Source organism: Papaver somniferum, chromosome 4, assembly GCF_003573695.1.
Source record: "Papaver somniferum cultivar HN1 chromosome 4, ASM357369v1, whole genome shotgun sequence".
Lineage (NCBI taxonomy): Eukaryota > Viridiplantae > Streptophyta > Magnoliopsida > Ranunculales > Papaveraceae > Papaver > Papaver somniferum.
Window position 1 is genome coordinate 99,437,507 of NC_039361.1, and position 26,202 is coordinate 99,463,708.

Below are 26,202 nucleotides of genomic sequence, written 5' to 3' on the forward strand. Positions count from 1 at the left end.
GTCATGTCTGTTGGCTTACAACATACAAGATCCAACAAAAACCCAATGGATTCGTTCTGATAGTATGTCTCAATATATCCAAGGTTTTGATGAACTAGAAACCAATCTTGTTATGACTAATCGACATCAAGATTGGGTAAAAGAAAAGTATGAACAAACAAGAGGAATTCTTGTTGAGCTCAAAGCTCTAATTGAAGATCTGGAAAAACAAGAAGTGATTGCAGAAAAGTCCCTCGAGACATGCTTTAAGAGTTTGAACACTGAAGAGACCTCGGTGAACAACAAGAGCACCACTAGAGATTAAGTTAGTTGTTGTAATACTTAATCTAGTATAATAGACATCAATTTTTGATTTCTTTCATTGTTTATATTGGTCTATTATGAATAAAACTATTATAAATAAAATTATTAGAGATTAAGCAAGATTGTGAACCCTTATGGTTATGGGATGTTTGATTTCGGTTTTACTACCTTAATATTCAATCTCATATATTGTGAACCCTTATGGTTTGGGTGACTTTTTGATTTAGCAAGATTAAGTTTTATCCCTAGTAGGTAGGCTTTATCAAAGGATCATGAGGGGTTCTAATAGAAACAGTATGTGAAAAATTCATAATATGTTGAATCGGTTTTGGTTTAGCATAAAAGAATATGTGTTTCGATGGTTTTCAAATTTTGCTTGCAATTGTTAAAACCGGTTTTCAACCTTTCTCTGGTAAAGGTTGAGGTGTGTTGTTATTCTTTTGTTTATGCATAAGGATGCCAACGTGGTGATATTTCGATATCATTTCCCCCTGAACGAAGATGCTATCATATTGCAGAAGAGGATGCGAAATCTGAGGTAATAATCTTGTTAGTTAATTGTTTTCCTGTTTAAGAAAAGCCTGAGTTTATATTATATATACTTGTTGCTTTTTCTTAACAAAATTTAGGTTCAATTGATATTTATTCCATGATGTGTGTGTGGATGTGTGTTTTAATTGGTTCCTGTTAAGAAAAACTATTGTTATCTTGATTTATTGTGTGGTATCAATCGTTTAGGCTTACAAAATTACGGTGCAATTGCGGTGCTTTTAATGTCTATGTTGTTTCAATTGCTTCCGATTGAGGTGAATAATTATGCAAGTTGATTTATTTTGGTTTGTACGAATTATTTATGGCTTAACGAAATAATTTGTGCACGGGATGAGTTGTTTAGTCCAATTCGATTCCGGATAAGAAACTAAGTTAATTCTGATCTTAGTTTGTCTTATCAAAGTGAGATTTCGGTTATTCAAGTCTAATCGAATGCCTAAACAAGGAAATGCTAGTTAACTAACCTAGTGTTTGGCTTGTTTAAAATTGAAAGGTCTAAGTTTATGGATAATTAGAACCTGATGAGAAAAATGGAGTTTATCTTTATTTTGGTCTTATCGAATTAAGCGGTTGTTTTTGAACAATCGATTTAGCAAAGGGACTAATGTGATTAGTTGTTTTTGGTTTTCTAAACTAAATGGGAAAAATTGTTTCGGGCAATTGTTTCCTTGGTAACATATCAAAATAAGACTACTTGTAGTTTCGGTTTTGATAGTGGTTATCAGAACATGATGTGTGGAACCCTCGTGCCTAACTCTACAGGTTTGCAAGTCTATTCCGAAATTTGTAAGATTCTTTTCGTGTTGTCCTTTATTTTTTCGTTTCTTTTTCATTTTTGTGACAAAAAGGGGGAGAAAGATATAGAGTAAACAGGTGGTGCTAGTATTGATTTTATATTAATTGGCATCGCTAGGGAAAAGAATATTGGTACTTCAATGTTTTATCTAACGAAAGAGTGAAAGCACATACTAAGGGGGAGTAACATGTCATATTGATTGGTATAACAAAAACGTGCGGATTGAATATCTACCTATCTTCCTTAAGGGGAGTATTTTCTTTGTTATTATAATGTCAACAACGGCATTTTCAAGGATTAAATGTAAGCAGTTTTACTGTGCTGTTGAATCGGGAATCAAGCGGAGTGTAATGAATTCTTGTAATTTGTTTATCCATATGATGTAAGAGTTCTGTCACTAAAACTGACAAAGGGGGAGATTGTTAGAGCATTGCTCGGTTGAACCCACCAAGCGTTGGTATGTCAAGTTTGGTTGTCATATTTTAGTGAATCAAAACTCATGTTAAGAGTCGCTTGATTATGTACTAGAGTTAAACTTCATATAGGTTAGCTTGAAAGTATTAGGATATGAGACATTAAAAGTCTTGAATATGTGAAGAAGCAAGGAGCTACAACAACAACAATCATCCTTGATCCTTCCACTTGAGGTTAGTGATATTTGACTTGAATTATTTTATTTCCTAACGTATCTTTTAAGTCGTGCATATTGAAAACATAAATGTGAAGCATATATGAACTCTAGATAGACATAGTATTAAGGAATACAATACGAGGTTTATTGCTTAACCATTAAACTTTGTAGATAAGACATCGCCATAATCATTTGAATGCTATTGTGATTATGTATGGGTATGAGGTGAGGATTTCATCTTAGGGAACAATGTTTACATGTGTTCTAAGGAAGTGAACCGAAAAGGAAATTGCCAGGAGTTATTGGTTTTGTTATTCATTGCATATCTTATGAACAACCAATATGTGTGATAGAGTATAACCACTCACAACTTGTTGTATTCTTGGTAGAACTATTCACAAAGTCCTGACTTATGTATTGGTATAACTTTTATTAGTAAAACCAATCTTAAGTAATCACATGTGGTATGATCGGATTATGTCTGACCTTGGGAAAAGGGAACCGATCCTAGTAAGGGAAGGGGAACCGATCCTTGTAAGGGAAAGGGAACCGATCCTACTAAGGGAAAGGGAACCGATCCTTGTAAAGGGTGCAGTACATCAATGGGAACCGATCCTTGTATGGGCTGCAGCAAGGTTTATAGAAGAAAGGGGAACCGATCCTATGGACATGTGCAACACATATAAGTTAAATACCATATATATGTGGGTAACCGATCCTTGTACCTAGTCAACCGAATCTTTGAGAAGCTAGTGTGACTATGCGTAGTACTCACATGGAGGTAGAATCGAAACTTGTTTTGGTAGAACCGTTAAACCCATGATTGTGATTGAATGTTGGTTTGATTAATCACATAGTTCTTGAAAGTCATATGAACCAATTCTAAACTTGTTTGGAAGTGCGGAAAATCGGTTTCAAGGTTGTAAGTGTGAAAGAGAACTTACAAAGTAAATATGTCGACAAACTTTGTTCAAAGATATTCCTTAACGGATAAGGGAAGAGAATCCCAGGATCGAAATATAAGTAAGTTAATAATATTTTAATTAAGGTTATTAATTTCATTTTGTAGGGAAATTACAAAATTAGTAATGTTCATTTACTAATTAGATTTTCCGAGATCGTTATTTTTGGACAGAACATTTCCAGGAATTATGGAAACCGAATTTGTGCTTTAATGAATATCTTGAGAATATTTTCGGTTTTGGAAATTCCTTGGTGTCCAAACTTCCTTGTCTATAAATACACGAAGTTTTCCTTTCTAGCAAACTAATCCTTCGTAACAACAGATTTACTCTTTTGTTGTTGTTACTGGTGTAGCCGCCTATCGGAGAGGAGAGTAATCTAATTAGGTGAAATCTCTTACGGCCACTCAGTTCAAAGTCTTCTTTGGGATTGAGAAGCTCTAGCGCGACCCGTTGGTGGGAAACTAGATAATTTCGGTTTATCTTTGTTTTCGATTGATTTGATTGACTAACGGTGGTTGAAATATGATTGCACCTAGTTTGTTTATTCTTGAGAATCTTCTCTTCTGATATAAGATTCACTCAAACTAGTTCAGAGTTTCGACAGGGATCTTTAGACTATTGTTAGTTCTAAAGACGATCTTGTGATAATCCATTGTTAACAGACTCCGTTATGTGCTGATTAATCACAAGATATTCAAGTGATTGTGTGCAGGTTTTTATTGAAGATTTAAGAAGATTTGAAGACAAAGAAGATATTGAAGATCTGACTTGGGTTTTACAATCTTTGGTGTGCACAATACTTGTTTCGGTAAAAGAGGATCCAATAAATAATCGGTTTATCCTTGTGGTAGATTGGATTGATCAATTGAGTAGATCAGCATCAACGTGGTTCTTCGGATTAAAGGTTTTGATGGCTTAATCTTAATCGATTACTTTTGGGTGATTGAACATAAGATAGATCTAGACCTGAAGAAGGAGTTTATGTTGAGATAAACGGAAGAGCCTTTGTCCGACTCATATCACTTGGTTGAATAGAGTTGATACCAAACATATTTCTTGTTCCTTTACTGTTTGGAAACGAACCAAAGGGATTGATCCAAGTACGTGACTTATTTATAAGTTGGAGGCGTGGGAATACATACAGAACTAGGTGAACTATATGGTTAGTTACTTGGTCTCAACTACACGAAGTTAGTGTAATTTTGTGTAGCGGCTTAATCCCGAGAGTATTCATTTCCGGACTAGGTCCCGGGGTTTTTCTGCATTTGCAGTTTTCCTCGTCAACAAAATCTTGTTGTGTGATTTACTTTTATTTTCCGCATTATAATTGTTTTATTAAAATTAAAGTAAATTACACAAACGTTAATTCCTATTTACTTGATAAGCAATCCTATTGTGTTTGGTTAAGTCTGAACCTTTGTATCAAGTAAACATACTTCGTTGTTGTATTGTCTCAATCTCGTATCCATTGACGATCACACGAAGTGTGAACCGATTAGTTGTATTGTCTCGACTCACTCCATAAACAATCACTTTCGGAGAAAGGATTTATAGGTAGGAAAAGTTTTAGCTTGAGGTATATTTGGGTACCCTCGCCTTTTCACTAACTAAGTAACATGAAAGAAATGTCCTTACCTAAATCTTATAATAGTTCATGCATGTAACTTAAGCCTAAAACATTATTGTTGTAGAAAAATGAAATCACATTTCATCGTACAACCCGTGATTGTCATTAACTTGTTCTTTGATACAGCCGAATAAAAACCCTAATCATGCTTTAACTAGTAAACCTATAATATCTAACATCTGATTCCATGAGATCAAACAAAAAATCTAACATAAATTTAATATTCATTCTATAATGGGTTGTAGAAATATTACCAGCAACAAAGATTGAGTTTAAAGAGGTAGATTGCTTGTAAAGATTAGAGATATAGTAATAGAATAAAAACCCTAATCATGCTTTAACTAGTAAACCTATAAGAAGTAATAGAATAAAAACCCTAATCATGCTTTAACTAGTAAATCTATAAGATCTAACATCCGATTCCATGAGATTGAACAAAAAATATAACATCAATTTAATATTCATTCGATAATGGGTTGTAGAAATAATACCAACAACAAAGATCGAGTATGAAGAAGTAGGTTCCTTGTAAATATTAGAGATAGTAGTAGAATCATGATTTCATAGAGACAATGAATCGAGTAATAAAAACTGAAAAAGTAGATCGAAATCATCTTTCTTTTTCTTTTTGTAATTTAACCAAACCATCAGGCGGGAATTGATTTTCCTTTTCAAATCATCCCGCCCAGTAAAATTCATTTTCATCACCCGCCAAACAAAAGATTTTTGGTGTTTTTCTTTTTTTATTTCCAAATTTTTGATGTGTAACCAATATGGTTAGTTTCCTTATTTTATGAGAGAATATATCGTAGACAGTTATGATAAAAAAATTTCCCAAAATTTTCGAAATTTAGTTTCCTATCTCTAACCAACTCGAGAAGAATCTATTGAAAAAAATTACTTTCCTATTTCGAATAATATTTTCCTTAATAATTTTAAGCTGGGTTGTCTCCTGTATTAATCTTGGTTTAGGGAGGAAACATATGAATTATTAGTGGCACCTATGTAGGAAAGGTATTATATTATTCTAATCATACACTAAGCTACTAAAGATAAATAAACTAAACCCATCCATTTTCATGTTCATCATTTCCAGAAAACATAAAAGTTCATCGTGAATCATTCATCACATAAATGTCAACCTATCTATCAGCGTAAAAAGCCTGCATCTAGTGCAGTACTTAAAAAATAAATACAACCACCACTGAAAACAAAATCGTCAGACGAATTCTTTATATTAAAAATACGTAAACTAAAAGTCCACACATCAAAAACCCTGTTTAAAAACCAAAGAACTTGTTAGATGAGTCTGGTTCTTTGTCAGATTAGTCTGGTTCTTTGTCATACTAGTTTGGTTCCTCATTCTCATCCAAATCCACGCAAAGATCATTATCATTAACATCGTCGTATAGCAGTACTTTACTTTCAATAGCACGTTACTTGTTCAAACTCGTATTTTTGTTAAAACTATTGGCAAGGAGATAATAAGATCAGACCTAAAGTAATAAATTGATTCTTATTGTTTACATGGGGGAACAACTGTATTTTTCTACATTTCCTCCGTTCTTTTAGCTAATTATATTTAGTTTTCCAAAAGAATGCACACCTCATAAATACATAAATTTACAAGAGTATATTGCATTCTGTAAAGTCTGTGAACTTGTAAATAGTTATCTGATTTATTTCATGATTCCAATACCAAAAAAATAAAAGAATTCATAAACTTCACCTTCTTCTAAATGTCAAAATTATCAAACGAAACAAGAAATGAAAATAACTTTCAAAGCGTCCACAAAAAGAAATCGATAAATCAAACCCTATCATCAAAAAAAAAACATATCAAATGAACCATCCCCCATCTTCAAACAATTCTTCTCGCAATGCTGAGGTGAACTTGATCACTCCAACCAGCAGGCTTGGGCGCCTTGTCATCCTCAGATTTTCCATTTTCGGCTTCATCAGGCTCCACCTGCTTGTTAAGATCATGTTTGTTAACTTTTAGATCCTCTGCCATGTCCTGAACATCGGGATCTTCATCAATAATTTTAATAATAGAAGCAGAAGCATCATCATTCACAGTATGAACATCAGCATAAGCAGGAACATCAGCATTCTCAACACTACTGATTACAGCGTCCAGAGGAACACAAGGAATAACATCAGCATAAATAGGAACATCATCATTGTCAATACTACTGACAACAGAACTAATTACATCATCGAGAGGAACACCAGGAACAGTAGTTACTCCGTCCACAGTAATGATAATCCTCAATTTACGAGGACCATCCATCAGTCGAGGACATTTTTGGATCCTCTCTTCAGTTTCATCTCTACAATCCCTCTTAGCAGAACTCATTTTCCTCTTAATACTCTATGTTAATTTTTTTATATGCTTGGTGGAATTTATATATATTTGTAAGGAAAACCCTAATTTTTTAGGTTTTCCATCATTATCTTAAATCACCTGTGGCTGGTGAACAATTTAGTTTTAACCAAAAAATACCACTCAAACACAATATAGTTGAAAACCTCCAGCCAATCGCTAACCATGCCCAAATTCTATTTTGGCTTTCGATATTTGTCAACACCATAATTACATCTACGATTGGAAATAGCAATATATATTGGGATCATTTTTTGTCATCAAAAAATTAATATACTATGGTCATAACCCTAATTTTTAAATTTGCAATGGACACATAAATAGAATGTTGATAAACTGGAATAAAACCATTTTTGGTTCTATTTTTGGAACTATAAATCTCACACAAACACGTGAAAATATCCATTTCTTGTTTGGATCATGAATTTTTAAAGAAGGCCTGTTGATTAAGGATGCAACAATTGGCCACTTTGTACATTAATTTTAATTCATTTTTTTATTTCTCTAGATAAATATTGATTAGTTAATTAATTACTAATCAATACAAAAAGGGTTTATGGAACACCAAACGGTGTAATGGTTCGTACCCCTTCGTATTACGGGGTACATATTAACCGAATAGAATTTGAAACACCAAAAGACGTGAAAATTCCAACAGGTGTGTCGTTTGGGGACACATATTGCATCCATTGGATGTATATATAAGCTTTACTCGTATCTTCCAGTAACATTCAACAAAAACTAAATCCTACATTCTTCTACATTTAAAAAAAAATATATTTCACCAGTAATAGTAATAGAAATGTTGTCGGAATTAACTAGCGAGATACTACAACGCCTCCAAACCGCAGAAAGCGTTTTCGCAAGCAAATGTGTTTGTAAAGAGTGGAATTCTGTCATTGCAGACAAAATAATTGGACTCCTTTTAGGTTTCACTCAAAAAGTGAGAGAAGAAAAAGTTACGCAACTCTTCTACAGAGAACAAATTGAGGAGGAAGATTACTACACGATGATGGAAGATTTCTATCAGATGTTATTTGGAAACAATGGTGCCTGGAATATTATCCAACCCTATGATGAAAACATGTCACACCCAATCGTTGGATCTTGTAACGGTCTAGTATGTTTTTATGTTTCACACCACGGCATACAAGATCCTATTTATATTATGAATCCAACAACAGGTGAACACCTCCATCTGCCAAAAATACGCGATCCAACACCAACGCCACAAATTAGTTGGGATCCACGATACGTCGTAGGGGGTTTCGGCTACTGTGAACATACCGGTGAATACAAAGTAGTTCGAATTCAAGTGGGCGGTAAAGTTTCCAAGTAGCTTTACAAACAGACTAATTAAACATCCAAAAAAAACATAAGATACACTAATAACACAAAAAAAAACATATATATATAACTAAACAAAATATGATGGATCAAGATGTGATTGAATACCATTCTTGCATAGCAGAACCATGAAAACAGAGGACTAGATCAGTTAGAATCCCCTTCTTCTTCAGTGCTGCTGTGGACAATCGTAACCACATCTTTTTATGGACAATCATCATCATCATCATCAACATGATAATGATGTATTTTCTTTATTCTTTTGGTTTGATTAACAGTAATTGCAAGTATATCAGTTTCTCATCCTTTTGTAGAGTGGTTAGCTTAACCATAAATGTCCATTTATGGCGCATGGTGCTAAACTTCTAGTCCCTTGGCAGACCACGCCTCTTCAGTCTCGAGATGCAATTTTTCAAAATACATCATTATTGTCCTCTCCATACCCGTATCATCTCTTAATTGCACATAACGTTATCTTTAAGAGTAAAACGAGGCAGTAACCTAATTTTGAAGGCCATAACTGTAGCATTATGGTTCACCAGGTTTCACAAGTTTGTCTCATGTATCATACCATATCTCAAGTACCTCACCAAGTGACCAACAATTAATCAAAAAATGGTCAAACATAATAGGTCCCTGCACAATTGTGTATATTTATTTGATTTTAATTAGTTAACAGATGGGTTATAGCTTGAACCGCAGCATGGTTTGTCTCAGACATCATGCCATATCTCAATACCATGGTCCCTGACCAACAACTCAAATGAGCCAAAAAAATCTACCAACACTATGTCAACAGCGCCTGAGACATAACTCATTATCATTTCATCTAATTCCATTCATTTGAGCCGCACAAAACTTCATCGACAATAACGAAAGAATCGATCAACTCTTCTGTGAAACATCTATTTAAGGATAGATTTAAGTTCAACCGATCTCTCATAGAAGTAATGACACTGATTCATAATCTTGGAAATGAAAATCTGGGTTATCTTCATCTAAGATTCATTTGGGGGTTTCTTGGAGATTCATCTGCAGAAAACTTCATCAACAATAATGAATCAATTGATTCTTATGTGAAATATCGATTCAGGCCTAGATTGAAGTTTAATTGATCTCTCATAGAAGTATTGATAGTGATTCATAATTTTGGAAATGCAAATCTTGGTCATCTTCATCTAAGGTATTTCTCATTCATTCATTTGGGGGTTTAATGATTTTACAAATTGGAGGTTACACACTACTGATTTTGAATGGTACAATTTCTGATGGTGATTATGAACATCTCTATCTTTCAGATTTTAGGTTTATTATGTTGTTGTGAATTGTATCCTGTTTTTAGAATGTTTTGGTGATTATGAACATCTCTATCTTTCAGATTTTAGGTTTATTATGTTGACGTGAATCGTATCCTGTTTTTAGAATGTTTTAGTGATTATGAACATCTCAATTGCATGATTTATGCCTCCACAAAGTAGTTTTATATGTCAGTTGACATATGATCTTAAACTAAGACATAGTATTAGGTTGTAGAATGTCAGCATTGGTGAATAAAGCTTATATTTTGTTTTTAGAAGCAGCATCTCAGGAGTCTTTGTGATTTGTATTTCCTGTCAGATTGTAGAATTAAATTAGGTGTGCATAAGGCTCCACCAAGTAGTGTTCATGTCAGTTATGTGAAACTCGAATGCACTCAACCAACGAAAGCCAATTTTTGTTAGTCATGTATTTGACAGAAGATATAAAGATCAAACACATATGGATGTTCGTAATTTGTCCCTTTGCCAGATTGTAGATTAAGACTAGGTGTGTATATGCATCTCCATCAAGTGATTAGACTGCATAGAGAAACACTAAAGTGACTTGTTTTCAGTATGCATTTGTTTTTAATACATTTAGTCTTGTACATGTTCCAGTTCTTTGATTGTAGTTTTAGTTTCTGGAATATATCCTACATCTCCAACATTTTCAACACACAATCGTTGGACAATATAAATAAGCTGACTTCATAATATTGCATTTAAAAAAGTTACAACCGTTCTGTTCATTCAGTGTAGAGCAACATTTAGCAGCAACACTATCATTTCATATCCACTTACATGTTCATAAACTAAAACATACCCATTTACAAGTATTTCACCATATTACCCACAAAAAATCCAAATACCAAAAAGAAAACGAAAAAAGAAAAATAACATAACAGTCTCCATTGCCAGAACCAAAAAAAAAACATATGATTCAGTGACTTACCATTTGCATTAGACCCCTCTCCATTTGAATTCTTCTCTGTACTTTGATGATAATATCTATTTCTTAACCATTTTTTAACATTATGTCATCATTTCCATTGGAGTACTTACCCAAAATCCACCATCTCTATACAGAAGAATTCAAATGTCGATAAGGATTACTCATTGTCATACCCATCACTCGGAATCATAATCATCATATTTATCTTCCTCCTCATCAGACCCCTCTTCCTCCTCATCAGACCCCTCTTCCTCCTCATCAAACCCCTCTTCCTCCTCGTCTTCATCTGTATCGTCCGCTTCGGAATCCGTCTTTTGGGCCAACAATGCATCATTAATCCCAAATCTCTCATCTTCGCGAAATTCCTTAATTATCTCTTCTAGGACAGAAAAAGTATGTGTATCACTTCGATGGTCAACAAAACCAGTAGGCTCTTCATCTTCAGAAGCAGTTGCATCACTGTCATGCGGCCCATATTCTTTCTTCATTACTGCCATTTCAGCCAACCTCATCTTTTTACCCTGCACTTCCCAGAATTTTTCCTCCTCTTCTTCATCTATGAAAAAATCATGATGACGCTTCTTTTACAAAATCTGTACCGGTTTCTCTACCGGTTTTTCAACTGGTTTCTCTTCTGCTTTGTTTTCATTCATTGCAGCATGCATTTCTTCCCAGAGAGGATCGAGTTCAATATCATACAACAAGTCACTTACTCTCTTTTGTACTTTCTCTAGATCATCCTTGGTCATCTGCCCAATTATCTGCATAGTGGCTGATAACCTTTCTCGTCTTTCTTTCTCTTCTAACTCTTTCAATAGTTGCTCTTCAGTCATGGGGGATTTACCCTTTCGTCTGTGTTAATCATCATCACCAGCCATTTTGATTGATTTGATTTAGAAAAATTCAGTAAACAGTAGTCTCCCTCTACAAATTTCTCTCTTAAATTATTTGCTCTCTGACTCTTTGGTTTCCCTGTTAATCCCCTAATAAACTACTCTATCAGGAATAAACTATAAATACTTGGAGGGTCACGCCTATTCCCAAGATAAAGACTTAATCGAACATGTTCCCTAGTCTAAATGGCATCTATTCTATCCCACCATGTCATAATGACGTGATAAACCTAGGTAAAATGGCATTTTGGTTAATTAAATTAGATTTAATAACTAGAGAAAAAAGAAGAAAAAAATAGTTATTTCCTTCTCTTACTTGCGCGGCAGAAAGACTGGAAGAGGCGAAATAGAGAAACCCTAGGTAAGGAAATAGAAAAAAAAAATTATATACTTCTCTTATCAGATTAAATTCGAACTTACTTGTTTAATTTCATAAATGGGGGATGGGTTGTTCTTAATGTGAAATCACTATCGCTAGGGTTTCAGGTATATACATTTCATAAAACTAAAATCGTTTTCTACTCTATTCTGTAAACCTAGGGTTCTATCAATTTTAGGAGTTTTTTATGATCTTGGCTGGGATTCTATATCTTATCTGTGATGGAAATTGTGAAAGCACATCGATATTGTTAGGGTTTCTTTTATTTTGTTCAGGTCTTTCATTTTTTTATGATCATAAACCAATTTAGAGAGAGTTCATTTAGAGCATTCTCTGATAAATTTTAATAATAAGATTGTAATTTTGGGTTTGGGTTGACATGGATGATCACGTTTCCTTATGATTTCCTTATTGATTTTTGTTAGACAGTATTAATTGGTTGAAACAATTGATGTTTTGTGTGAATTTTGTGACGGAAATTGTGGAATTTGGTTTAGGTTGAGTTAATTTTTGTTACTAGTGGTTTTTTTTATGGATTTAGGAATTAGCTTTTGTTTCTATAAGGAGTAAAAGTTTCATTGTAGATTAAGTCGGCATTGTTATAGAGCCGGAAAGGAGAATCTGTTGTTGTATTCTCTCGATTTTGTTTTTCTTCACTTCACAACGGTGTTCTATCATGCTAAGCAATTGGTTTAACAGGTAAGAAGGCGTATTTGAAACTCGGTGTTCGACTAGCAACGCACATGCACTCCACTTGTAGCCTATTAGAGAACCTACTCATTCCCTACCTCCACACACAACAAACGTCATCGTTTGACTCCGCGGAAGATTTGGAAATCACCAAAGCATGGGCAGCCGAAAGTCGAGTTCTAAATCGCTCCTCGACCGAGACCTATTGGGAGAAGATACATAACAAATTTAGCCAAAATTATGGGAACCCGAAAAGAAGAAGTGTTCAACAAATCAAGGATAGGCACAACATCATCCTATATGCGGTAGCTGGGTTTTTTAAAATCAAACACCGGATATCGCACGCAAGCCACCTTAGTTTGAACCCTCTACAACTTGTACGTATCTTTATGGTTTATTCGGCACAATACTTTTTTTTCAATTTATATGTAACCAAATAAGTTTGTGTGTTGTTTTTGTAGCACGAAGCCGTGAAAGCGCGCTACTTAGAGGAAAAGGGGGAAGCATTCACATTTGATGAAATCGTTTACTTCATAGTATTCATATTTTCGGAGTACCACCAGCTACGGAGTACCACCAGAACTCAATGGTGGGTGAATCGAACTTCATACTCTTATTTGGCTTCCAGATAGGAAAGGTCAATTCTTTGTTAAGAGTGTGTATAATGTGTTGTCTAGTCCATCTAATACTTTTGTAGGTACTAATTCTGTTTTTCCACAGGTATGGAAAGCTTTGTGGATGTTAAATTATTTGTTTGGAAGTGTTAAAAGATATAGTCCCAACAAGAGATAAACGAGCTAGATATGGAAATGATATTGAATTGCATTGCAGTTTGTGTAATCATCCTGTGGAATCCAGTAATCACCTATTCCTTGAATGTGGTTATGCTAGATTTATTTGGTTGGTTTTAAATATCAATGTTACCTTTGGTGCATGAATTACTAGACATGAGATTAATAAATTGCTAATGGTTTCAATTTAAACTATTTTTTTAAGCATCAGTTTGGACTATTTGATGTTCAAAGATTTTTCAGAACATAACTCCAAATAGGAGAATGTCAATAGATGGCATTAATAAACTTGTGTCTCCTGGAACTAATCTTGTTTCTTCTACTAATGAGGTTGTGGAGGTGTTAAGATGGAGACCTCCTGATAATGTTTATCTGAAAATAAATTTTGATGCTTCTTTAAGTCAGATTCATTACAAGGTGGAATAGGGCTAATAGTGAGGAATTGTGCAGGTAGCTGCATTCGGGTGCAAAGACAATGCTTCAATGAAGGAATGAAGATAGGAGTTGAATCTGAGGAGATGGAATGTAAGGCTATGTTGGCATCTGTTACTCTAGCACCCTCTAAGAACTTTAATCATTTATCTTTGAATCATATTGTGAGACTTTAATGAAATCCATCAATGGTCAAACCTATTATGTTAATTGGATGAATCAAGCTTTGGTTTTAGATATTAGTTCAATTGGACAGAACACACACATATGTTTTAGTTCACTTAATTCTAATTGATAGTATCTTCTAGTTCTTACGATTTTATTTTTCAACTGCACCAACACGTACTCCACTTTTTACAAAGTTAGTTTTTTACTTTAGTACTGTTATAACAACTGCAGCAACACGTACTCCGTTTTTTAGCTATCATTTTGATTTATTTTCTAAATTCGGGTACGAACAAAAAAAATCTTCAGGATGGAATGAATATTAGTTGCATCGCATCTAACTCCGGTCTTTTAGAGCCGTCAAAGCAGAAAATTATGCAGCAGGATAACAAGATTTGATTGAGAAAATTCTTAACATAGAACGTGTAGCATGCAAATTGAAGGATCTTTACCTTCCTATTTTTCCAAATTATTTATGATATACACTTAAATATTTTGCCGAATTATTTATTAGTAAAAATATTGCCAAATCCATTTACCCTCTGTGTTCATATCTCTCGACTTAAATCATTTCATGTTTCCACTCTTAAATCTTCTAACCTCCCCATAGAAAACAAAACAAGTGGTTTACTTTGATCATCTGATTCATCTCATGGATAAACCATATATTCCCCTGTCAGTTTTGCTTTGCGGAATAATCAGATCGACCGTGTAAGTAATTCTTATCAGTACTGCTTTGTTAACTGAGATTGTAACTCTAATGGTCATATTAGGGTAAATATTGTCTTCACATGCAACTGTATGTAGGTAGCTAACCTCTGATTATTTGTATGATTCATATATGATAACTGAACTCACAATGTGATTTCTGATTACTCTTTGTGTACGTATTACTCTTTGCAATGATAATTCGTAGTTTTATTCGGACCACAATAACATTTTCACAATATGTTGACAAGCTTTTCCTCCGTCCAGGTATCTGAGAATTCATAATGGATCCTAGAGTAATGGATAAATCTTTGATGTGTACCGATAGAACCCAATGGCGTTATCAAGACGGAGTCGATGCACTTATAAAGTTTGCTACGCATACATACCAACATGATATTGCGAATGGGAAACGGAACCCATATGACAAGGGCAAAGTTAAGTTTCTATGTCCATGTGTGAAATGTCTCAACCTCTACGTGCACAAGGAAAGTATAGTTAAGTTTCATTTATATTCTTATGGATTCATTCAAAATTATGCCATATGTACTAAGCACGGAGAAGGAGATGAGTCATCAAGGTGGACACTTCTGGATAGTAACGGCAGCGACGGTCCGCACTCTGATGAACCAATACATGCTGCAGAGACTATAGAAATGGTTAGTGCTTTATTAGGAGATAACTTTTCAAAGGATTCCGAGAAGATGCAACGGATACTCAAATATGTTGGGAAACCCCTATACGAAGGATGTGCCCATTTTACAAAGATATCTGCAATGTGTGAACTGTTTAACTTGAAGAGCAAGCACGGAGCTTCCGACAAGTTCTTTAATGAACTTCTACCACTGTTAAAATACGTGCTCCCTCCAGGAAATGAGATGATGAAAAGTACATATGAAGATAAGAAGGTGATGAGAGATTTGGGTTCAAGTTACGAAAAGATACATGTATGCATCAATGACTGCATTCTCTATAGGAAGGATTACAAGGATCACATCAAGTGTCCCACCTGTGGGGAATCAAGATGGAAAGTTGATGAAACCACCCAAGAGGTGCATGAAAAAATTCCGGCAAAAGTCTTGTGATATTTCCCCATTTATCCAAAGACTGAAATGGCTGTTTCAATCAAAGAGAATTGTCGAATATTTATTGTGGCGCAACACCAGAAAGAAAGAAGAGGGTGTTTTGCGGCATCCGGCAGACTCACCTGCATGGAAAAATATAGATGAAAGATATCCCGTAATTTGTGATGATCCTCGAAATCTGCGGCTAGGCATTTCGGCTGACGGGGTTGACGTAAACAAAGGCATGCAAAAACAGCACAGTGTGTGGCCAATTCTGACAGTGATTTACAACCTTCCGCCAGAGTTGTGTATGAATAGGAAGTTCACCATGCTGTCATTAGTTATAAATTGGGGGCCTTGTAAGTAAATTGATGTTATGTTACAACCGTTTGTCGAGGATCTCAAGCAATTATTTGAGGGAGTCGAATGTGTTGATGCGCTGAAACAGGAGATGTTTACTCTACGTGCGGTTGTTTTATGGACAATAAATGATTACCCGGATTTTGGTACACTGTGTGGTTGACCCTACCAGGGACGAGACGCTTGTAAGGTGTGTGGGAGAAATACTTACTATTTCAGGCTAAAACATTATAGAAAAGAGGTTTATACCGGGCATAGAAGATACCTACCATACGATCATCCATTCAGATGTCAGAAGGGGTTCAACGGAAAAGATGAAACCGAAAAGGCTCTGAAACTTATGAACCCGTCACAAATATACAATGAGGTAAAGTCTATAAAGAATAAATGGGGAAAGGGACGGAAGAACATTGTGGTGGAATTCGTGCAGGATAACCCTGGAAGAGGTGGAAAGATCAAGAGAATCGAAAATACCATTGACCCAAAAAAGGGGAAGGGGAAGTAGAAGGAGACCGACAGGCCCTACTGGAAAAAGTTCAATATATGGTTCCGGCTCCTCCCCTACTGGCGGTATCATGTTATCCGCCATTGCATAGATTTCATGCATATCGAAAAGAATGTATGCGAGAGTATCGTTGGAACATTGTTGAACAATGAATTTAAGTCGAAAGACCACCTTGCTGCTCGAATGGACCTAAAGGAGATGGGTTTTAGAGACGAGTTGCAACCTTAGGAAAATTGCAAAGGGGGATATATACTAAAGGCAGCATGTCACTCATTATGCCCGGAGGAAAAGGACAAGTTATGTGCAACATTATCCGAGATAAAGGTTCCACAAGGGTATTGTTCAAACTTTTCAACCCTGGTGAATCGAAAATATCGAAAGTTTATCGGACTAAAATTGCATGATTATCACATGCTAATGCAACATTTTTTTCCCCATTGCGATTAAATCAATTATGCCGCAGCCAACAAGATATGTTATTATCAGGTTTTGTTTCTTTTTCAGGGAAATATCTAGCAAAGAAATCAAGGTGGCAGAACAAAAAAATTTGCAGCCGGATCTCGTTGTGACGTTGTGTTTGCTCGAAAAATACTTTCCTCCATCCTTTTTCGACATCATGGTTCATTTAACTGTGCATGTTACCAGGGAAGTGCAAATTTGTGTTCCTGTATTCTTTCGATGGATGTATCCGTTTGAAAAGTGCATGAAGGTCATTAAAGGGCATGTGCGAAACAGAAACATACCTGGAGGAAGCATTGCTTAAGGGAACCTTGCGGAAGAGACAATTGAGATTATCAGTGAGCACCAACAAAGCATGAATAATACAGTCGGAATTCTACCAGAAAAACTTAATACATCTGACACTGGCGAAGATTCTTATTCTTTCAGGGGAAAACCAATGTCATCTGCTAAGTTTCCTCTTGTTGATAAGGATTTGTTTGATAAAGCGCATTTCTATGTATTGCGGAATTCGCCTGAAGTTGCTCCTTACGTTGAGTAAGTATAACTAGATATAACCAAATAACCTCATTTTTTATTTAGGTTTTGATTCTTTGTCCAAATTTCTGTAAAGATAATAACATTAATCATTGCACTATCCAGCCGACACCAGAATTTTTTGAAAGGAGAAATATCTTGGTATGAATGATAGACATCTAGATCAAAAACATCGTGAAGAGTTCGCCATATGGTTACAAAAAGTGGTAAGAGTTTGCAGAAAATGTCACTCTTGCTATGTAACTTTTGCGTTGAGACGAAGGCTAATCCTTATTATGTATTTCAGGCTGAGAGTGAGTGGGAAGACTCTGGGGAAAACTTTAATCAGGATTTAAGGTGGCTATCAATCCCACCGAATGCACAAGTAGAGACATACGAAGCATATCACATCAATGGATACCTATTTCGCCCAAAATCTCATGATGGTTCCGTTAACCAGAATAGCGGGGTTTACTAGAGGCAACTGACATGCACATTAGAAAATCGGGGATTACCCTTAATCTGGCGGATTATTATGGTGTTCTACACGAGATATGGGTGCTTACATATCATTCGCTGAAAGTGCCACTTTTCATGTGTAAATGGGTTACCAAAGAAGGGGTCTCAAAAGACAAACTTGGCTACATTTTGGTTGAGCTTGATGTTGGGATTCCATAATGATCCTTTCATTGTAGCCTCCCAAGCTAAGCAGGTATTTTATGTGCTAGACCAGGAAAATAAAGAAAAGTCTATTGTGTTAGGTGCACCTACTGATAAGTGCATCTTTCACATATATTTGGTGTCAATTCTATGCTAGTAATTGCTATCTTTCTGGTGAATTATCGTATATTACGCTTGTTTTCTTTTATTTGTGTTTTATTAGATGAATCATCCAAAAGAAGTGGAAATAGCTACAAAAGTGAAGTCACAAGTGAAGAAGGGCCAAAGACCCAGTGGAACTCGTTCATATGGAGGATTTCTAGTCATCATTCTGTAGAGGACAGGAAGATGAAGTCAATGGCGAAATAATGAAGTCATTCTGAGTTCGTATGAAAAAGTTATGAGCAAAACAAGAACTTTGAAGACTACAAGGGCAAAATGGTCATTTTGAAGGTCAAGTGCTATTGGCACCCCCACTATACGTTAAGGGGCAGTCATTCTGATAAAGGATGGCCTGTTTCTAAGGAACTGCTAAAAGGAAGTCGATTCATTTACTGGGGAAGCCATAATTCAAATGCTATTAAAGGCACCCGGCCTATCTACTCAGGGCACTCATCTTCCATATTCCCTTACAAACAAAGAATCAGTGAATCACCGATGTTGCTGATGATCACGATCATACGATGATGGATTTTTGGTTCTGTCTAAAACCTGAGTAGGGAAGAATCATTGTGTTTATGAATGTGTTAGAAGAGATGGGTCGTGCTTGGAAATGGAGTTTAACAACTCGGTGCTGCTGCTACCATTAACATTGATGGATGTTGTGCTCGATGGCGATGGTGTTGTGATCAGTCGTTGCTACACAGTTGGAGCTCGAGAAGTCTTGTTGTGATCAGAAACATGATCGAGGAGAAGGAAGCTGATATAGGAACTCGGAGAGAAGTCAGGAAAGATACGAGATGATGTTACTCGTCATCGGCGATGGAGCCGTTATCAAGCTCGAGTAATAACAGGGAATGGAGTTGATCGACTTTTGTTGCTGCCATTGTTGTCGACCGTGATGTTGGCAGGGAACGGAAAGAAGAGGTCGTTCGAGTCCGAGCTGGGTCTGCTACTGACGTTCGTGGCAGTGACGATGAAGAATGATGGCAGAGATCGATCTTTGGTTACGTACAGAGTTTGGTTAATGCTGGACTCGAGCTGGACAAGGAATACATCTGTATATGGGTCGAAGAAATTGAGCTGACTTTTGGTGGCAAACGGGTAGGCAATGCTCATGATGACCAGACCAGCTATTCACGGAGGAGTTTAAGAAGAACAAGGAACTCGAGTTTGATTTGGATTTGCAACCAATATCGTGACTGAGAAACTAGTTGTTGTTGATGACAAATACGAGAAGATTTCCGAGCAGGTGAAAGATTTAGCGCGTATGGAAAATGGGAGTTTGGTACAATGGGGAATATGTAATTGGATGTATAACTAGCATTACAAGAAGCCGCACCCGTTCACTGCAGGGTCCCACTAAAGTCTTACCCAACCAAAAGTCGTAGCCATTTTGTTAGAGTACTTCGGGAGTCACCGAATCAAAGAAATATGTTCCCAGATATTTTGAAACTCTGTGAACCGACTATGCATCCTTATCAAATAAGGAATTGTCGCACACGTTGGTTTCCTTTGAAGCCTATATAAGGAGCAGTAGCCAAGATAGAAAGATACAGCTTTTGGGCAGAGAGAAAAATGCATAAAAGAGAGAAGAAAGGTTTTTATCTACTTTTTAGGGTTTATCTTTTTTTTGGGGAACCAACTATTTTCTTCTTCTTTTTCTTATACATATTTTTCATGGATTTTAGTAAATCCATGTGTAGTTAAATTTTACTGATTTCGGATGATTTCAAAGTCCTGAATAATGGAATTCAGATTCTTTCTATAAGTTTATTTTAAGTTGATTTTCTTGTTCGATTGTCTCTATTATTTTTATCGTCTAAGATTACTATTGGGTTATTCAATTGGCCATTTGAATTAACCTGATAGTAATTCTTCTACTAATATTGGGATTGGTGATACGTGTAATAGTCACTCAATTTCATACATAAGTAGTACATCGCAAAAGCTGACAGAGGGATTCTGTTAAGCAATTGCGTATAGAGATGACACTAGTAAGCAGACCGAGCTTATGTGTGTGATGCTAGGATCAACCTAATTCACAAAACGTAATTCATTCGATGGGTTACACCTTGAGAGCTTATTCATGGTGGCTCAGATGGATAGAATATGGTAGTCGAGCGCTTCCGTATCCAGTGACAACAGGAATTCCGGGGATAGCAGAGCTTATTGCTATTCTACGGTTGGTGATAATAGAAAATTAACAAGGAATAAACGAGTATTTTATGTTCAGTGGCGGCGAATGATTCCTTAATCATCTTTGTTTTCTCATTTATTTATCTTAAAACCAATCCCCCATTTGTTATTTACTTTATTTTGCTGATCAAATAACATATCAATTACACAGCTCTCTGTGGGAACGATCCTTACTACTGCTATATTACCAGTTAATTAGTGGGAAAATCTTAATTAATTTGTTGCACTTACGACACGCATCACTTACCCAAATCTGGAAATATGATGGTGTTGAAGTCGACGAGGAATTCAGTACGGCAGTTATTTGTCGGAATGAGTATAAATTGCCGCAGGTAGATAAACTTGACCTGCAAAGGACATCCAGGGATGATTACTATCGGGACGACATTAAGGGTAGAATTGCAAGGAAAGCACCAGCACCAACAACAGTCCCTGGTTCTCAAACGACTGCATCTGAGCAACCATTTCCAAGGACTAAGCGATAATCAAGCCAGGTGATAAAATGTAGTTGTTTGTGTTTGCTAATAGATGAATGATTAGGTTGGAACATTTTTTGGTTTTTGTTTAAGGAACTGGTTAGTGTAAATTATATACTCTTAGCCTTTGTTTTTGGTTTTGGATTATACTATTTTGGTAATGATGATCATCATGGTGCTGAATTTGGTTCAAATTTAAGTTAGCAGTTTGGATTTTCCTGTTAACTAGAGAATGAATGTATGGATTGTTGAAAAAAAAATTGATTCTTAAATCATGATGGGGTTTGTATGCAGCTGCGTTTTAGCAATGTTGGATGAGTTTGGATTTGTCTATACTGATTGTTGAATTAATATTTTGTCATGTTAGGAATAGTAGTAATAGTACCAGGCTTGCAAATAGATTTTTTTTTGGAATTGGGCCTAAAATAATCTTTGAATTAATCTTACTCCAACAACATTTTATAAACTGGAGTAATACCGTAGTTTCTACCATCTTAACCAGCATTTTATATACCTATTGATTCACTAATTCAGTCATTCCTACCAATCTCTACTTTATAATCATTGGAATTTTAGAATCATTCACCAAGAACATTGCTTGTTTGTACATCTACTGTATTCAATCCATTACTGCTGAAATCAAAAGAGCAAGAAAAACTGACAAATTTCTTCAAATCCTTCAGACCTACATCCATCATAAGTTTGATACTACTGAAAATTCAAACAACTAGAAGAATACAACTAGTTTAATTACATCTAAAGAAGCAAACAGAATACCAATTCTAAATACCCGACAGGCTACCAGTGCAATTACAACTTTATTTTTACAACCAAAATTCAAAGCCACAACATTACTAATCTACCTGACATAAAAGGTTTACCCATCATAACCACTGCAACTCTCCCAGCTGCTATCCAAACAATGCACCTGTTGAAAACTAAACCCCAAAATCACCTTACATCTTCTAAGATCTTCATCAACACCATGCATCTATCAAACAAAAAATAACCACCAAATGTCTGAAATTGAACCCCATTCTCTATACACTTCTTCAGCAACATAAAGTACCATCAATATCCCCACAAGTTTTCACGAAGATGCACAAAAGAATATTAATCAAAATATCACATTACTCTAGTTCTAAGGGATTTGACGGTACCTATAAGGCAATCACCAAGAATCGCCATCATTGTTGCTGATGTAGTTTAACTCATTATCTTCATAGTAGGAACCAATACCATCATCATTGTCTGAAGATGTGTAGGAACCCTGGAGACCATCATCTTTGGTTTCTTCTTCCTCATCTTCTGCTTCACTGCAAACCACCATCTCACCGCCGGAAAAAAAAGGCTCCCCATCGAGGTCTAACCCAGGAATCTCCTCTCCGTCAGAATCCACGTTCAGGGGTTCTGACATGGTTCGAGCAAACTTACGAGGGTTGTTCTTCTTTTCAGAGAGATAGCACTTGTACATCACATCTTCAAACTCTTGCCTTTTCCTCTTATTCCTCTCTGCTTCTTTTTCTCTCTCATCTCTCTTCATCGAATCATCACTGCTCTCCTCATATTCTACTCCTTCACGGTTCTTTTATTCATCTTCACTATCACTTTCAGTCGCACTGCGAGTTTTCCCCCATAAACACTTTCACTCTGCTCGTCGTTGAAGCTTCTACCTGTGTCGACGTGCCTCTTTGGCATCCAACTTTCTCATCCACAACTAAAATTCCTCATCATTTTCAACCCTTAATCTTTCAAATTCTTCTCCCTCCTCTTGCTCTTTCTTCCTTATCTTCTCCTGATTCAGAAAAGGAATCAACCTTTCAATCTCAGAGCTTGATAAAGTCCCAATTGTCAACTTTGCACGTACCATTGTATCTGAATCGGGTGGTGGCTTGTTGTGATTTCCATTTGCTGAACTACTAGCATTCTCTGTCATTATCTGTTTTCTTAATCTCTATTTGTTATAATAATCCGTTTATCCCCTGCCTTGTTTAAATAATGGTAGTAGCTTAGCCATAAATGGTCTTTTATGGAGCTTGGTCAAGTGTCTGTCGCTTGGCTATTAACGCCTTTTCAATGCCATAAACACCCTCTTCAAAGCAGTCATTACTCTGCTAAAATCTATTTCCAAAGCCTAAATCTAGTCGCTTAATTCATCAGCTTTTACTCCAATTAAGAGGTGCATTGTTAGGTCAACCGTTTGGTTTTATGCATTCATAGAAGGAAAGTCTATCAGATGAGTTATTTATAGCCATTCAGATGCAGGCTAACTTGGCAGAGCAACTTAAACTTGTTTTTGTTGTTGTCTTCTTGTTTGATGTTGAATCCATTAAAACACTTAAGCACCAAAATATTTTAATGGGCTCAGCAGCAAACAAGAAACAACAACAAAACCAAGTCCAAGCATTAGTACTAGTGTTTGGGATTAAAGGGGTGAAAGAGTAGTAAAAGGAGGAGGAAATGGAAATATAGGCTTGGGGTAAAAGGGATGAATGAGTTGCAGAGCATGAGGAGGAAGATTAAGAATTTCTTCTTTGTGAGTTACGGAGCATCAAATGATTCATCTATAGATTGTAACTATCCTTTGGCCCCTATGGAATAGAGACAGGTTATTGTACGTATTCTTAAACAATTATAGCTGGGAATCTTGGTGGATTGATTCGTCTTGTTACCTACCTCCTTAGAGTCGAGACCATGCATTCGAATTTGGGCAGAAGATTTTTTATATATTTTTTGGAAGTCAGTTAATGACTGTTGGGCTAGAGAAGAAAAAGGCCCTCAACAGAGGTGGGCCAGTGCTGTCGCAGTTACATCCCATTTCATGTATATCCCATACCCAGTAATAAATAAAACTGGAGTATATATAAAACGCACACTATGGACACGCATACTAGCGTGTCTAATAAAACCAACTTTTTAACCACGAATATAAACCAGCGTGTCTGTAAAACGCATATAAACCAGCATGTATATAAAACGCATACTATGGAAACGCATACTAGCGTGTTCAATAAACCGAACTTTTTAGCCACGCAATACAACCGGCGTGGCTATAAAACGCCCACTATGGACACGCATACTAGCATGTCTAATAAAACCAACTTTATAACCATACAAATTAACCGGCGTGTCTGCAAATCGTGCGCTATAGACACGCATACTGGCGTGTCTCATAAAACTAACTTTTTAAACACGCCTCAAGTGGCGTGACTATTTTTATGAACACACCACAACTTGTTAACGTGGCCATAGACTGGTCTATAAACACGCCCAATCAAAAATTAAAAGTTAACGTGACTAAACGGTTGATATTTAGACACGCTATTATCCGTGGCGTGGCTGAAAGCACTTATATTAACACGCCAATACCAAAAAGGCGTGACAGGGAAATTTATATCTGACGTGGTTAAAGGCCATTTCTGTACTAGTGTTTGTGTGATTAGTATATCTGCTCATGACTTGTTTATGTTCTTGGTAAAAGTATTCACAAGGCCTGACTTTTGTATTGGTATGACTTTTATTAGTTAAACGATCTTAAGTAATCACCTGAGATGGTATGATCGATTTGTTGTTATTGGTGTGACCAACTCTAGACATTGGGGAACCGATCCTATGAAGAGGTGCAACCGATCACAAAGGGGAATCAATCCTTGTAAGAGGTGCATCAAGTTTCTAGTTATTGGGAACCGATCCCATGAACATGTGCAACACGTTTTTAGATATTGGGAACCGATCCTATGGACATGTGCACCAAATACAAGTTAGATAACATATATATGTGGGAACAATCCTAGTACCTAGTCAACGGAATTTTGGAAAGTTAGTGTGACTGTTTCTAGTACTTACATGGAGGTAGAACTGAAACTAGTTTTTGTAGAACCATGTACCCATGATTAGTGATTGAGTGTTCTTGATCAATCACATAGTTCTTGGAAGTCAGATGAACCAATTCTAAACTTGTTTGGAAGTGTGGTAAATCGGTTCCAAGATTGTAGATATGAAAAAGGATTTACAAAGAAAAGATGTCGACATACTTTGAACATGTGCAGTAACTCTTATCTTTTATTGTTCAAAGATATTCCTTAATAGATAAAGGAAAGAATCCCGGATCGAAATAAATTGAGAATCTTTTAATTAAGGTTTTTAGTTTTATATGTTTTTATTTTCCAGAAAATAAATTCATATCTTTAGAAAGTTAAAATTGGTAATGTGCATTTACTAATTGAATATTTTCTACTGATATTTCGGTCAATATTTGGACAAAGCATTTCCAGGAATTATGGAAACCGAATCTGGGCGTTAATGCATATCTTGAGAATATTTTCGATTTTGGAAATTCCTTGGTGTCCAAACTTCCTTGGTCTATAGATATCAAAGTTTGCATTTCGAGCAAACTAATCCTCAGAGACAGCAAAACTACCTAGTTGTTACTGGTGGAGCCGCCTATTCGGAGAGTAAAGTAACCTAATTAGGCGAAATCTCTTACGGCCGCTCGGTTTAAAGACTTCTTTGCGATTGGGAAGCTCTATTAGTACCATTGGTGGGAAACTAGATAATTGCAGTTTATTATTAGTTTTCGATTGATTTGATTGAATAACGGTGGTTGAACTTTGATTGCACCTAGTTTGTTTATGCTTGAGAATCTTCTCTTCTGATATAAGATTAACCCAAACTAGATCGAAGTTTCGATGGGGATCTTTAGACTGTTTCTAGATATAAAGACGTCTTGTGATAATCCAACGTTAACAGACTCCATTATGTGTGTGATTGATTACAAGAGATTCAAGTTGATTGTGTGAAGGTGTTTATTGAAGATCTAAGAAGATTTGAAGAAAAAGAAGACTTTGAAGATTTCTGATTTGGGTTCATAATCTTTGGTGTGCACAATA